Below are 17,039 nucleotides of genomic sequence, written 5' to 3' on the forward strand. Positions count from 1 at the left end.
ACAGATTCACTGGCAGCTCTCTGCAGAAATGAAGGTGGCTTCACAGATGTCTCTGCCCTAAGACAACGAGGCACCTGCTCTTGATTTTGGGACCTGAGTTTCTGTAAAGTCCAGGTCAAAAGTGAAAAATTAATCCCCATCCTTTAAAAACTTGATGCATAAATAAATCAAATTAAATCCTCTATCACAGAATCCCAACCATAAGTTGGCAGCCATTTTATAGAGGGAGGCCAAGGACAGTTTCATCTTTCTCCCACCACAGTTTAGAAGAAAAAGGGAACATTTTTAGGCTGGAAAAGAGGTCACTTGAGCTGCTGTCATAGTGTGAGATGTGGGAACAACATTAATTTCTATATCCATGTGTTTTCAGGTGCTGGTGCTTGATCCAAACACCTGCACAGCACAGGAAAGCTTCCATCAATCCCTTGATATGCAGTGGAAATTAATCTCATTTTTTGAATATTAAAAACATCCAGGAGCTGCCCTTAGCTACTGAAATAACTGTAATTTCACTTCCCTCTATTCCCCTACATCACAAAGAAAAAAAAAATCATAAAATTATATACATCATAGAAGGGTTTGGGTTGGAAGGGACCTTAAAGATCACCCAGTTCCATCCCCTGCCATGGGCAGGTTCACCTTCCACTATCCAGGTTGCTCCAAGCCCCATCCAGCTTGACCTTGGACACTAAGGGATGGAGCAGCCACAGCTTCTCTGGGCAACCTGTGCCAGGGCCTCACCACCCTCACAGCGAAGAACTTCTTCCTAATTTCTAACCTAGATCTCTATTCTGTCAGTTTAAAGCCATTCCCTGTGTCCTGTCCCTCCATCCCTTGTCCCAAGTCCTTCTCCAGCTCTCTTGGAGACCCTTTAGGCTCTGGAAGGGGCTCTGAGGTCTCCCTGGAGCCTTCTCTTCTCCAGGCAGAACAGCCCCAACTCTTCCATCCTATCTTCCTAGGAGAGGTGTTGCAGCCTTCTGATTAGAAATCCTTCCTTATCACCCAGGTTTTCCCCCTCTGAGGAGCACTCCCAAATCACAAGAAACCCTCTTCCCATGCGGTGCACGGCAGACACCTCCCACAGCCCGACAGCAGCGCTGGCATCCAACAATGGAAACCTTCCCTCTGTTTGCATGCTCGGCTCTGCCAAAACCACAGCACACTGCTCAAGTGGGAGAACACCTTCCTGCTTCTACAGGGAAGGCCAGGGAATCTGTGCAGATCCCTGGTTACTTGGAGGCAGCATTTCTCAAGGAAGACAACCGAGGGAGCTCAGAGCAGAAACTCCCAGTGCTGAGGAGATTAGGACGGCGGCCCAGGGAATCAGCAGTCCCAGCACACCACATCCACACGGCCTTGCCCACGGCTGTCACTTTGAGGAGAGTTTGCTACAAAAACAGCACTGAGATTATCTTGTTCCCTTGCAGGAATGCAAGGATTGAGATGCAGGGGAAAAGCGGCACGACGGGAGCCGCAGGCTTTGTGGAGGCGAAGCCAGCTCTGCTCACTGAGCAGGGACCACCACATGGAGGAATTCTGGCCAGAAACCACCCCAGCACTGGAAAGCTGGCCAAGAAAGTGGTTTGAGAAAACACAAAATGTGCCAGCAGCCTGATGGCACTGCCCATTGCTCTGGGGGGGGTGCACTGAATGCCAGGACATCCCAATGAAGGCAGGCATGGGTAGTTATCAGACTAACCCACCACCCAGGGAGAAGGGATTTTGGGTCTCCACAGTGCTCACATCACATGCTGGCAGCTGGGAGAGCCTGAGGTGTTGCACAATGGCTCTTTTTCCTTTCCACACACACTTGGCGGCATCCCACAGAGCAGTGTCACAACCAGGGATCACTTCTGTGGTGAGCAGCTCGCTGTGAGGGGAGCAATGGCAAACCAAGCCCACCAGGAGTCCACAAAGAATCATGGAATTGTTTAGGTTGGAAAAGACCTTTAACATCATCAAGTTCCACCACTTACCAAGCATTGACTGGAAAGGCCACCACTATGCCATGTCCCCAGGTGCCACATCTGCACACCTGTTAAATCCCTCCAACACTTCCTTGGGCAGCCTGTTCCAATGCCTGACAACTCTTTTGGTGAAGAAATTATTCCTAATATCAAATCTAAACCTCCCCTGGCACCCCTTCAGGCCATTTCCTCTTGTTCCATCACCAGCTTTGAGCCTTTGTATGTGCCCTTGGACAAACAAAACACCTAGGTCCTTCACACCCCAAAAGACAAAATCAGCACATGATGGAACAGTTCATGAAAAGCAGCATTTGTGAGGTTCACCACTGACATCTGAAGAGATCAGAAGTGTGGGGACAAGGAGAAAATGCCATGAGATCTAGCAAGGACCTGGGCACAATGAGGATATCAACACATGGATGTTACATGTCCCATTTGTTTTAAAGGCTTATTTTATGGATAGTTGTGTGCACACAGATGTAAATTTATGACTGACAAAAACACAACTTGTCCAGTTACTGTGCCTACAACTGAAAGCACGAATGACCAGCCAGAGACAAAGACAGAAAACCATTTAGGGACGCACGAAAAGTTTGAGCAGTGAAGCTGATGCTGGAGACAAATCCAGGCACAAGCTTAGCCCCAGTCAACCTCTTACTTGCATCACCTGAATGGCTGAAGCACGGGTCAGGCCAGTTGAGCAAAGTCCCCAGGGGGGACCTGCTGGTCTACTTAGCAAGGAGTGGCCTCCCCAGACCTCAGCAGCCTCTGGCAAACACTTGGTCATGTGGGTGAAGGGCTGGGGCCAGGGAGCACCTTGTCCTTGAGCCCTGTGCAGCCCTTCCAGCAAAAGTGCCTTCACCAGCGCTCACTCACTCAGCACAGAGCATGAAAAAGCTAAAAACTACTCCACTGCTTGGACTTCCAGGGTGTAAGGAGGTGAAAAAGAACAAATCTGAGCAGGGAGAGATTTGGACTCTCTGCTGCAATGAGAGCCTTCTATAGCTTTGCTCCCAAAGCACCACATGTGGCTAACAAACAGTGAGATTTTCAAGAGCATTCCACACCCAACTTACAGTGTGTGACTCTCACCAAAGGGCTTCCATCCACTTTTTTCATCATGAAGCAGATAGACAGGGAGAGCCCTGGTACAAATGGGGTGGGGAGAGGGCAATCAACAACTGTGCAAGAGCACAAATACAACACAGGGACAGTGACAGGACTGGACTGGTCAACAAATTTACAGGGGCTAAAATGTTGTCAGTACAGCCAAGAACCACCATGACAACTGGGGAGAGAGATCCTGAGCCCAGCTTGGCTGACACCATGAGTGCAGCTCCCAAAGCACCACAGGACTTTCACATCCATCACACTTGGTGTTCTTTACAATTCACTCCACCACCACCAATGCCCTGCACCGCGGGACTCCAGGTCCAGCAAGAGCAAGACTGGTCACAGACACAGAGATGCCACAACAGTTATTTCCCCCCTCACTGCTGAAACAATCTGCTCCATCACCTGGCTGACCACAGCTTCCTAACCCATTGGCCCAGGTTGCTCCCAGAGGTCATATTCCCATGTACCTGCTCCTTTCTGCCACACAGAAGAAACTGCACATGAAAGTAAGAGATGGGAAGGGAAAGCCGTAAAACTGAGAAAAGATGCCTTTGGCAAAATTTGTTTTAAGGCATGACTAGCTGGTACTGAAAGCCAAATCCTCTGGTTTTCAGTCCAGAGGGAGGACAATTTGTGTTCTCTCTCTCCAGCCAGATGTGGTGCCTGGGGACTATTCAGGACAGCAGTAACACCACTAAAGCTCTGTGCTCAGATCTTCTGGGAGGAGATCCAGGGGAATGAGCACTGGTATTTAGGGAAACATCACCTGTATCAAAGGGGACACCCATCACACTGATTCAGCACCAGTGCTGCCACAGGGGACAGGAAAATTACACAAAGCACAGCTCCCTCCCCAAACACGAACCTTGCAGGGGATGTATCTGTTTCAGTCTCCAGATTCACCAAGGAGAAATCTCATAAATCTCCCTATGCCTCCAAGGGGAAGTAAACAGGTGGGAGGGACACAATAATCACATAAAAAGCCAGTGGAACTTAACTGTGGCTGTGCTGCCCACAAATGGATCTGCCACAGCTGGATCTGCTGCTGGAGCAAGAAGCAATTTCCCTGGGAGGAGATCACAAGGGACACATGAACATCTCACCAGTGTAATACAGACCAGCACTCCCCTGCTTGCTTTTCACACTGCCCAGGAGACCAGCAAGGCTTTACAACCCTGGCAGGAGTTTCCAAGATGAGGAACATGAAGTTAAACTTGAAGACCTAGAGAACAACAGAGTTCTTAGTGATTTCAGGGAATTTGGGGATGGACTGTTTAGTAGGGCCTGCTGTCAGAACCCCTCTGGGTGCCCTGGGTGACACGTGCTCCTGGCAGGAAGCCAAAGACACTTGGGATTTCGATCTTAACCCATGGAGCAAATTACCAACCTTGTATGAAGAATCACAAGCCACAGAAGTTTAAGTAGAGCAATAATGAATTAATCACCGTGTGAGAAATGGAGTTTTGGGGATTTTATTACAGGGGGTCTAGGAGGTGAGATGGAGGGACATGAGTATTGTCCTGTGCTTCTTCCTTCTTCTTCTTCTTAGCCTCCATCTTCTTGGTGATGGTGGCACATTTAGATTGGCCTAAAGTAGAAGTAGACAGTCTAACACAGACAATAGGCATTGGAAAATAATGATAAATAAAGTATATGTAACTCGTAGTATAAAATGTAGACACCAGCCCAGGGGCGGGCACCGTGCCCTTGACAGACCTGCAGATCAGACCTCTGCGGGTCTGAGAGAAAACATTTTAGATAACAGATAATAAACAACCTTGTGACCAGAGCCAAAGAATTCCAACTCTTTCTTCAGCCAGCGGGCTGGGAAAAAGAGACTCTCGGGTCATCCCAAAAGCAGAAAACCTGAGAGCCTGTGGTTTCAAGGTAATGGTTTCAAACTGAAAGAGGGTAAGGGTTCAGGGGAGGTAAAAGATTGTGGTAAGACACAAAAATGTTGCCCACAGAGGTGGCAGGTGCCCCATGTCTGGAAAGATTCAAGGTCAGGTGGGATGAGGCTCTGAGCAACCAGATGAAGTTGGAGATTTCCCATCATTGGACATCTCATAGCTCATAGAAGGGGAGTTGGATTTGATGACCTTCAAAAGTTGCTTCCAACCCAAACTATTCCATGGTTCAAATTCTGCCTGGCATCCTTAAGCACCAGGTTTCAAAGCACTGCATTGTCCACATTTATTTTATTCCTGTGCATGGTTTGCTTTAGAGATCAAAGACATGGAACCAGCAAAGGATCAGCACAATAAGAACACAGGGAGAACATGAAAATATGGCCAAAGCTCTGAGACAGCTCTTGCTTTCCATATGGGTGAAGATAAAGCACTCCTTCCCCAGGTCACCAGCAAAAACTTCCATAAACCAGCTCTCCCATTTGGCAACTCAGTCCAAAAGGGAGTGAAACTCCTATAAAATGAAAGTCACAGGGGAAAAAAAGTTTCTCAAGGGAAAAATTTTATTTGCATCTGCCTGAGCCCCTAATTCCACGTTCAGGTGACCCTCTCCTGAAGAGATGCTCTTACCAGCTGCTTCCCAAGTCCTGCTCTCCTGGGCACACAAGACTTTCTTCTAATCTGGAAGAAAAAGCAAGACAACTTATAAGTACTGGGGACAAAAATCTATTTCACTGTCATGGTTAAGGACATGGCAACCATCAGCACACCAAGAGCTCTGATATCCAGGCACATCCTGCAGCCTCTGGTACAAAAACAGCTGCTGATTCCTCAAAAACATCACTGCTGGGCATGAGGAACAGCACCTCCTTTTCCAAAGAAAGTTGATATGAATCTTTAAAATTCCTAGAATGTTTCAATATTTCCAGATTAGCAACAGTACAAAAGTAGGGGGTTGTAATTGTTTGCAGAACACCTGCAAAAATAATAAATAGCAATTTAAAACCTTTAACGGAAAAGGAGAATCACTTGTTTAAGTGTCCAGTATTCTTTAAGATCCCAAACCTGCTGTGGGAGGAACATCCTGGCCAGAATCCAGTTAAGCATTTCACTGTGTCAGATTTGAGAGAAGAGGGAGAACCCTGCTGAATCAAGGTCTTGGCATTTCTCAGCAGCTGCTTGTTTCTCTCTCCTGCTGGCCTTCAAACACGTACACACACTCCTACCTTCCAAGAATTTCCAATTTTAGCTTTTATTCTAGAAACAACACCTCCTGGTTACAAAAGCAGCCAATTTTGCTGCCAGGAAAAAGCAGTGGTAGAACCCCAAGGGGCAGGTCCTGCATTAGACGAGCACCAGGCAGCTCACAAGAGCTCACAAAAGGCCTTTTAATTAATACTCCTACTTGCTTTGCTCAATTAACACCAGTGAGGAAGCCCTTCACACACTGCCTTCAGCTCTGGTCACTGTGGGCTGAACACTTTAAAAATCCTTTTGCATTTATAAATACTTCCCATACAAATGCCATATACTTCCTACATGCATGCACTCTACAGAAAGCTCAGTTAAAAAAGAAATCCAAAAAAAAAAAAAAAAAAAAGGATGCAATTTCCCCAGAGAGAAAAAATTGCAGCAATGATTTATATCTGCCCACAGGAGCAGAGCAGCAATCCCAGCCCTTGGTGACCTCTGTGCAAACACACCAAGCCAATTACACACTGTGAACGAGGATTTTCCCCTCCCAGAGCAGCAGCTTCTTGTTGCTCGGAGTGAGAAACATCAAAAGGCAGTGCAACTAGTGAGTGTGTGTTACTGAGCAGGCTGGGGACAACCAGCCTCGAGGTTTAATCAAGATTTGGATCCAGTTGTGTGAGGGGTTCTGTAAACATTGATCTTATGGAGTTGTTACATTTGGAGGATGTAATTCCCACTGACCTGCCCGTTTAACCTATGGAAATCACCACGGGGCAACTCAGCCCAGTCCTCCCACTCCTTCCCTTCTTCTTTGCTGTGGTCTCCACCAGCAGATGAGTGCTAATCCACCTCATCCTTCAGTGTGCCACTCTTGGGACATGCCCAGCAGCATTTCTATGTCCTTAGGCAAGATAAAAGGCAAAACACAAACTTTTTAAAGCCACCAGCCAGCAGCTGACAGAAGAAATTCTCTCAGCTTCCCAGAGATACAGAATAATTTAGGTTAGAAAAGACCTTTCAGATCCATTAGTCCAACTACTAAGTACTGCCAAGGCCACACTAACCCATGTCCCCAAGTGTCACATCCACACATCTTTAAAAACCGCCAGGAATGGTGACTCAACCATGTCCCTGGGTAGCCTCTTCCAATGCTAGGAAAACATTTCAGTAAGGAAATTTTTCCTTATATCAAATCTAAACCTCCCTAGTGCAAACTGAGACCATTTCCTCTTGTTCTGTCACTTGCTGCTTGGGAAGAGTGGGCAGGACATGGTGATGTGCAGCCTGCCAGTCCCCTTGTCTGATCAGGACAGCCTGGTTCCAGCTTCTTGTTGAGCCACACTGTCATACCTCTGGTAATAAGGATGCTTTTTCTCGTGGAGTTCCCAGAGCCCCTTTCCTTCACCCTGTTTCTTTAGAAAAAAACAAAAGAAAAAAAAACAAAAACAAAAACAAAACCCCAAAAACACCAAAAAAACCCCAAACAAACAAACAAACAAACCACAAACCCAAAAAACAACAACAACAACAAAAAGAAAAATAAAGAAAAATTAAAAAAATTTAAAAAAATAAAAAAAACCAACCCCCCAAAAAAAAACACAAAAAAACCCCAAAAAAACCAAAACCAACCAAAAAACTCCCAAAAAACAAAACCAAAACAAAAACAAAACTAAAAACAAACAAACAAACCAAAAAAAAAAAAACAAAACCAAAAAAACCAAACCAAAAACAACCATGGGCTGAGAGCTGGGAATTTGTGACTTTGACTTCACAGGCAATTCTTTTCTGCTCCAGAAAAAAAAAATATTAGGAAGGAAATGATGGGAAGCATGCAAGAGATGCATTTAGGTCTGGATTTTAACCATCACAGGCTCACTGTCCTTGTTTCCTGCAGGATATTGCTCAGAGTAGCCAAAATCCAGGTGATTCCAGCAGGAAAAAGAAATACAGCAGTGGGTACTCCAGAAGATCCAAAACTCAGCTCATCCTACCAGTGCCCACAAGGACACTGAAATTCCAGATCCCATCTGCTCCCCAAAGAGGAAGTTATCCTTTCTCCTGAGGTGTTTACAAGGGGGAAACCACCTCAGCTTCCCAGGTGGTGCTTTGAGTTTTCCTCAATTTGCTCCACCTATGCTGTGCACTCCATCGTCTGCTCGGAACAGGGATGGGAGCATCCCTTTCTAACACCCCAAATGCACCAGATTAATTATTACACTTTGGGCTTTTGGGGGGGGGGGGTTGCCTGTTTTCATATTTGTTTGAAGCATTCAACCATGGGACAAAATGATTTCTGCCTGTGCTGAGAGAGGAAACACTCCTGACTGTTTAGGTGAGATTAATTTCAGGATTGTGGCCAGACTGAGGAAATTGGTGGCAGAAATCCTTCATAGCTGGATAATGAGGTTGTGGCTTTATGAGTAATTCTCCTGAGTTATGTGCCTGGCACCTTGGATGTGGGTGACACATTCCTTCCTCCCCTCCATTTTTGAATGGGAAATGTCATCCAAGTGCACAAACACAGTATTTATTAAAAAAAAAAAAATAAAAATAGCAACAACACAACTCGTGAGGTGGAGGCACAGATTGCATCTCACTTGTACAATGTACAATCAGCTGCTGTCTGGAGGAATTTCCCTGCTGGGTTCTCCTGGGTTCTCCAGGAATATCCACAAACTCCATCACAACTGTGATGTACCCAGTATTCCAAACATCTAAAGAGCCTCTGGGGTGGAAACCAGGACAGTACCAAGCCAAATCAACAAAAACCCTGCCCTGAACACCTCTGTTGTACCAATATTTTTGATATGGAGAGATGAATCCAAGTTTTCTCACTCCCTGCTGCTGAGCCACCTCGCATCCATACCCCTGGTCCTGCACCATTCCTCCTCCCAGCCCAAAATGGCATCCCTGAATTGCAACCAGCTCCCCTTTTTTGAGCAACCAAAGGCTTTCACAGGAAGGTCACCTGAAATTTTAATTCTGTCAAAGCTCAGCTGCAAGGAAATTTCAGAGGAGAAAGAGCAGCCTTTTTGTGGAGATGCCTCTGCTCCAGCTGGAGCCATCACCTTCCATTACTCAGCTCCTTTTTGGGAATTCTCCATGCCCTCCCCTCTGCCATGCCCAGGCTCTAGACATGAAGATAGCTAATGACAATTCCTGCTGGCATGACATCCACCCCACTTCTCCTGGAGGATGAATGAGCAGATGGGACCAGTGGAAACTGCACAACTGGAGTCCTTCCAATCCAGTAACTCCCACCCAAAAGACAGAGCAGGAAAAGATCCTTCAGGGTCAAAACCTTTTTCCTAGGGCTATGAAAAGGGTCAAGGAAGATGTGCAGGGGGTTACTGAGAGGCTGTGCAGACTAACTCATGTCTGCATGGTTGGTTTTACCATTCCCCAAATTCCTGCTTTGCTTGCTTATTCCCCACCCAACCCACTGCACTATTACAGCAAAATAAGCACAATCCTGAAGAGTTTTGAAATCAATAAGATGGGCTCACAAGCATCTTCCATCATGCAGAGCTAAAATTAAAATGTACACCCGCCCTCGCCTCACTCTTGAAATCCACCAGGCAAAAAACTTCCCTGTGTCACATCAAGAGACTCCAACAGCTGAAGGGATTAATGGAAAACTGAATTTCCAGCTGCTACCAGGCTTTGGAGCAGGTTCCAGCCCCACCACCCAGCAGACCTGCCCCTGCCTGAGACACAGCAAAGCTGTTTTGAGAGCACCTTCTTCCATCCACAGGGCTGATAATCACCCTCCAATATAAATGGCTATGAGAGAACCAGGGGAATGGTGGTTTCCAGATATTTTGGAGAAGGAAAAGGAAACCATGAGGTTTTCTCAGGAAAAATTGTTGAAGAGCTCATGAGTGTTATGGTTTTGCCATCACATTGACATGAGAGAAGTAAAGAAAACAGAAACCATAAGAAAATTCATTCAACCTCTGCAAAAACCTCAGGGGACAGGTGGGAGCAAACACAAAGTTCAGGAATGACAACACAATGACACCTCAGGATGCTGGGCATCCCTAAGGAGAAAAAGCTTCTGAGAATCACAAAATCACAGAATAGTTTGGGTTGGAAGGGACCTTAAAGAACATCTTGGTCCAAGCCCCTGCCATGGGCAGGGACACCAGACCAGGCTGCTCAAGCCCTGTCCAATCTGGCCTTGAACACTTCCAGTGATGGAAATCCAGAGTGGTTTTGGGCAACATGTTCCAGTGTCCCCACCCTCACAGAGAAGAATTTTTTCTTAATATCTAATATAAACACGCCCTGTTTTAAGTCTGAAGCCATTCCCTCTTGCTGCACCACTCCATGCCCTTGTCCAAACTCCCTCTCCAGCTCTCTTGGAATCCTTTTAAGCACTGGAAGGGGCTCTCAGCTTTTTCTGAAGCCTTCTTGTCTTCAGGCTGAACTACCCCAACCCCCTCAGCCTGTCTCCATAGCTCCACCAGTCCCCTGATCAGATTAATGGCTCTCCATCTGAATCACCTGGGGAAACATCTCCACCCTCAATGCAGCATCAACAGAGAGATTTGGGGCAAAGACCTGACACTGAACTACTAGACCAGGGCAAAACCCTGATATCTGAGCTGCAGCTGGTCTTACACTGCAACTCCAGCTCAGATGAGCAGTTCCATCAGAGGGACAGACACTGACTCACAGCCCTGAAATCACTGTGAAAACCCTGTTCAGCAGCAAGGCACCAACATGGCAAGTCAAGACATTCCCAAGGTCTTGTTGTAAACCCAAAATTATTTTTCTTTTCCTCAAGTATGTGGCTGACATTTCCTTCATGGCTCATCACACCATCAGGACCACAGCAAGAAAACCAACACCCTCTCAGACACCTTTTGGGAGAGCAAACACAGCTGCCTGCCCTTGATGGCAATTTTGGGATTAAAGATGAGGTTGAGATGCAGATTGCTGCCAAAACAACCACGCTGGGGGAGCTGTTGCTTTTTCTCTTGAAATGCAGAGACACTTTCCATTTCTTCCCTCCCCTTACTTCTACTGATTTTACCAGATTTCTTAGAGAAGGGAACAGCAATTGCATGACTCAGAGGGAGAATCATCTTCTACCCATCACAGAAATGCTCACATGCACACAAGGAGCTGGGTGAGACACTGTCTTTCATCCCAGGCCATGGGTATCAGAGCTCTGTCACGTGCCCAGAAGAAAATGCAGGCAAGAAAAGAAGCAACAGCACCAAGAGCCAGAGGTTAAAATTACAGGGCTGTGATGAGAAAGAGCTTTCCTCCAAGAAACCATCAAGCCAAACATGAAAGTTCTCAATCCATGTGCAGTGGAGGTCTCAAGAGGAGAAATCTACAACATTCTGCGTGGAAGAGGCTGTGTCAGATCAGGTCAGGATGATCAGTGTGGTCAAGAGATAAAAACCACGCCCAGGAGCAAAGTGAAAGCAGCAACCCTTAGTGATGCCCACAATATCTCATCTACCATGCTGACTTGACTTCTGCACATGCTTTAAACTTCTGGAACAGACCTCCAGAAAAAGCTGTGATTGACTGGAAGATATTTTCCATTGTCTCCACTTTTACTGAATTTTTATTGCGGTGCCCAAATATTTAATTGCTGAAAAGGTGGGGTGAGGATTGGCAGGACACATGCTCAGAAACACCAGGAGAAGAGATGGCTCCTCTGACACAGGAAGAGAGGTCTGAAAACAGCTTCTTGAACTGCAACAAAAGTCTTGCCATAGGAACAAGAATGTGATCCTCTGCAAAACAGCAAAATTCACTTGATGGTGTGCAGATATTTACAGCCCCCAGGGCTGTTTTCACAGTTATGGTTCCTCCTTATCCCTAATACAGCTGACAGCAACACGTGTAGGATCTGGAGACCCCGTGCAGGGGAAGACAACTCATAAAGGCATCAGTGCATTTCAGCAAGGCCTTCAGAGTCACTTATCTGATGTTTCAGACTTCACTGATGGCATTTATGAGTTTAAAAATGTATATAAGGCTTCAACATCCTCTCCCAGCCGCTCTCTTTAGGATGCAAATGCAGCTTAACACAATTAGGCAGGACAGAAAGCTCAGACATTTTACAGGATCAACTGCATTCCAGTTGTCAGGGGAAATAAAGAGACACCAGCTCAACAGGCAGGCTGGACAAAAGCCTGTTTTCATTTCTGAATGGTTTTCAGATCAGCACGGGACAGTGCAAGGAGGAAGAGCCTTTTCTAACAGGCATCAAGCCCTGCTACAGCTCTACAAGTGGGAAAAAATTGCAAAAAAATAATCAAGTAAACCTGTATTTGTTATCAAGAAAATACAAATTAGGAATTAATATTTTTAAAATCTCATCTTTAAAACTGGAGAAAACCAAAACTCCAAGAAAGTTGCCAGGGCACATTGCTCTATTTACAGATGTAAATAAAGCAGGAAGTAAATGAAGGAAGGCAGGTTTAGATCACATATTAAAAAGAAATTCTTTACTGTAATTGTGGTTGCACAGAGAGGCTGAGGACTCCCCATCCCTTGAAGTGTTCAGGGCCAGGTTGCACAGGGCTTGGAGCAACCTGGGGTAATGGAAGGTGTCCCTGCTCATGGCATTAGGGTCAGAATAAGATGATCTTTAAGGTCCCTTTCCACCCAAACCATTCCACGATTCTGTGATTCTCTGTCTTAGCTGAAACTCCCAACATCAGGACACAAGAGAGAGAGGAGAGAGAAAAGGAGAAAGTTCTCAGTGTGAGGCTTCTGGAAGCTCAAAGCTTTTATTTCCGTTGTTCAAGGTTCAGAATTGAGAAGCTGACAAAGTGTCTGGAGGTACTTGAAACACTTCCCATCACGACTGCTCTTTCAAAGGAGAAGCAACAAGAAATCAGCAGAAAAGTAGATATTTCTATATAATTTGTCATCTTTCACAGAAAAATCCATCATCCCTAATTCTAGGTATTTCTCTTTTTTTTTTCTATTAAAAGACCCAAATAAAGCATTTCTGTTATTGCAGACTGCAATTAAAAAATTTTTAAAAGAAAGTGATTTATTAATTAAATCTTCTGAAGCATCTCTGGTGTGAAGACAAAATGAGAGAACTAATGATGTTCAGCCTGGAGAAGGCTCTAGGAAGAACTTAGAGCACCCTTTCAATCCTAGTGGAGCTTTAAGAGAGCTGGAGAGAGACTTTGAACAAGGGCATGGAGTAATAGGACAAGGGGAAATGGCTTTAAGCTGAAAGCAGAAAGATTTGGATTATATTTAGGAAGAAATTCTCTACCATGAGGATGGTGAGGCCCCAGCACAGGTTGTCCAGAGAAGCTGTGGTTGCCCCATCCCTGGAAGTGCCCAAGGCCAGGTTGAACAGGGCTTGGAGCAACCTGGGATAGTGGAAGGTGTCCCTGTCCACAGCAGGGGGTGGAACTGGATGATCTTTAAGGTCCCTTCCAGCCCAAACCATTCTGTGATTCCATCAATGATTTTTGGATCTACCCCTGAACTCCCCAGTGATTCTAGAGAACCTTTAGGTGGCAACAGAAACACTGACAAGATGTTTCTAGGAGAAATTCAAAACATCTTAATTTGTGCTTCTCTTTCTAAACAACAGGATCAGGAGGCTCTCAGAATCATTCATTTAGCAGCTCTGCCACTGCAAGAAGTGAGATGGAAAACCACCTGAGCACAGGTACGAGGTGCCAGGTGCTGTGTTTGCACACCTGACAGGCTGAAGCTGCCAGGATCATCCCCCCACACCTCCGTGCCTCCATCTCCCACCCTAAATCTTCCACCACTGCCCTGACCTTTGGGCAGTGCTTTAAGACCTCTGGGTCTGTTGCACAAGCTCAGGTGTTACCACCTCAAGGCCAAGTAATCCAACAGAAATCAGAGAGAGAACGGCGTGGCCTGTCTGAAAATAGGCAGAAATCCCCATCAAAAACATCTAAGTCGTCATGATAGAAAAATAAATCCAGGCAGATTGTTGCTCTCGTTGTATGAATCATCATGTTGTTATAGCAACTTCATATCTGCACCCAATCTGAAAACCAAGCACAGCTGAAATAATATAACAGCATTAAGTTAAAATGATATATAACAAGACAAAAATGGATCAGCTCGATCTCCGAGGAGCACCCACACTTCTTTCTCACCCTCTTCCCTTCCTTTGGAAACACTGCTTTGCTGTATTTAAACAATAGGAAAAAAAAAGAAAAACAGCCCAGACTTAGAGCTTATGGAGAAGAGGAGCCCTAATGAGCTTTTGAATTCAAGAGCAGTCTTCAAAATGAAAAATCACAGAATTGTGGAATCATGGAATCATTTAGGTTGGAAAGGACCTTAAAGATCATTTTGCTCCAGCCCCTCTGGCGTGGACAGGGACAATTTTCACCACCTTTAAAATAAAACCAAGTGCAATTCCCAGTTACAACCACCAGACCCAGACAAATACCCCTGTTGTTCCCATGTGCTCCAAAATGCATGCCTTTAATGAATTACATAAATTTTATATTTTTTTAATCTTTATTTTTAATTAATGCAATGTAGGACATCTATAAATATCTATGTACATTGTGTCCTGCCCTGTTCAGAAGTCCTGAGCAGAAATTCCAACCTGAACAGAACATTTAAAAGCAATAAAGGGGATGCACAAGTTCTAGCTTTAGAACTGCAGGTCTGTGAGGTGATTTTATTGCTGGAGAAAAAGCAAAAAGTGTCACCAAGGTTCTTTCTATCAGAGCAGCAGTCAAGGAAGAAAGGTAAATAAACAGAATTGTTTCAGGGACTTGGCAGGAAAGCACAGTTCCTCTGCAAGGCAAGGGGAGCCCACCAACCTCCAAAACACTGCAGGTGCCTCAAAAAACACTGTTGTGCCCCAATTAGTGCCAGAGATGAGCAGAAAGCACCACAGGGCACTTCACTGCTCCTCTCCCCATGCAATGCTGCCAGCAACAAGTTTTGAAGGAGATGGGAAAGTGAAAAGAAAGAAGGTTGGGAGATTTGCAAATTTTGCTCTTGATGTTTCAAGCAAATTAAGACCAAATAAACCCCAAAATAGAAAAAGCAACCCACAAACCCACAGCTCTAGTCCCAACAAAGTCCTATTAGTCTTAACAACAGCACAAAAGTGACTCAATTAATTAAAAGCAAATAAAAAGAAGCAGCCTAACTTATTATTTCAGAGTTCAAGACAGCAAAAGCACCAGTCTGCCCCAGACAGAACTCTATTTTTTTCTTTTCTTCTTTTTCTTAAATGCATTTATTCATTAAGGCTTCCTCGTAGGCTGTGTAATGAGTCACTTCTTGCTTCTCTATGAAGTGCAAAGGGATGGGAAGAAATAGGATTTAAATGAAGGATGGAGACACTCACAAAGCCTGTTAGAAAGGCTTGAAAAGCTTTTGAAGGAATCACAGATAAAGAGAGACAACTCCTCACATGGACCCCAAACCCTTTTCTCTATCACCAGAGCTTTCCCAGGGTCTAAGCCTGGCACTCCTCGCTCTCAGCCAGCATGGAAAACCACCCCCTCTCCTCCACTGAGATTTCTTCCTCCCCAGAAGAGCTTGGGATGAGAAACCTGAAGCAGGAGCGATTCTGCTCCTCTCATGGACCTGGTGGCTCAGAAGTGTGGATGTGGCTTTCCCTGAAATATGATCAGGGGAGATCCTACCAGTTGGTATCATCAACAATTAAAGGCATTTTATGGCTCTCACCCTGGCAGCCAGAGAAGCCCCAGCAGCCTCCAGCTCAGAGTGAGCCACACATGTCCAATCATCCTGAAATTGTTTTCCTGAGAATCACAGAAACACAGAAGGGTTTGTGTGGGAAGGGACATTAAAGATCATCTAGTTCCAAGTCTCCTGTTGTGGGCAGGACACCTTTTACTAAGCCAGGTTGCTCCAAGCTCCACCCAATCTGCATTTCCAGTGGAGAGGAAGAGTCTTTCCAATCCATCAGATCAGAGATACCAAGCTTAATGAAAAGCTCAGGAGACAAACTGTCCCATCATCAGTCTTATCTCAGACTGGATCTGGAATATCCTGATTTGGTGTCCCAGCTACTGTCAGGAGTTTCCCCTGGCTCTCCAGGTCCTTTGAGTCCTCTCACCATAAGTTTTGAGGAAGCAAAGCCAGCACAGAGATGTGACATGAGTCTGCAAAGTGGCTGAACAACAGGAAGGGCACACGCGTTTCTGCAGTAAACACAAATCCCAAAAAAGCACAACCTGATCCCAAATCCACTGCTGCCAGCTTTCCAGCAAGGACTCCCATATTGTCCCTGTGCAAAAGTAGAAAATTTGTAATAAATATTAAGACAAAATAGATATTGGGGAAGAAATTCTTCTCTGGGAGGGTGGTGAGGCCCTGGCAGAGGCTGCCCAGAGAAGCTGTGGCTGCCCCATCCTTGGAAGTGTTCAAGGCCAGGTTGGACCAGGCTTGGAGCACCCTGGGATAGTGTAAGGTGTTCCTGTCCATGGCAGGAGTTGGAATGAGTTGATCTTTAAAGTCCCTTCCAATCCAAATTATTCTATGATTCTGTTTTTCTGTGAAATTGCTTTGGTGACAGCCATGATCATGTGTCATTCCCCATGGCAGAGATCTTCTACCTTCCCTAGAATGGTGTCTCTCACTTTTCTAACATTTATCCAATCCGAGAAAAAGAAAATTTAAACCAGGAAAAAAAAAATCCACAAACAAAAGCAAAACTGAAAAGTAACAAAAACCCCCACAAAATCTAAAATAAATTAGAAATCCTCCTAAATACAGAATCTAGAGGAACTTTTTTGCTGCCATCTAGACCCCTTCCAAAGGGTTCCCATGCCAATCTAATAATAAAGCTGTCGTATGGGGTGATGTGATTTTAGCTTTCAAGCTGAAG

The 17,039-nt window shown here is 45.3% G+C and overlaps 1 protein-coding gene across 11 annotated transcripts in view; it reads right to left on the minus strand.

Annotated features, from left to right (window-relative positions):
- The window catches only part of TSNARE1 (t-SNARE domain containing 1), a 448,830-nt gene that overhangs the window by 398,766 nt on the left and 33,025 nt on the right, over window positions 1-17,039 (minus strand). For 8 of the 11 annotated variants that reach the window (XM_064398995.1, XM_064398901.1, XM_064398939.1 and 5 more), the window contains one exon: window positions 5,621-5,671. The exons of 2 other annotated variants lie outside the window; for them this stretch is intronic. The gene's annotated coding sequence lies outside the window, so the exon portion shown is untranslated. The remainder of the gene's footprint in view (window positions 1-5,620; window positions 5,672-17,039) is intronic. One more of the 11 variants, XM_064398985.1, reaches the window with a different exon arrangement.

This window comes from Passer domesticus, chromosome 1 (genome assembly GCF_036417665.1).
Source record: "Passer domesticus isolate bPasDom1 chromosome 1, bPasDom1.hap1, whole genome shotgun sequence".
Classification (NCBI taxonomy): Eukaryota; Metazoa; Chordata; class Aves; order Passeriformes; family Passeridae; genus Passer; species Passer domesticus.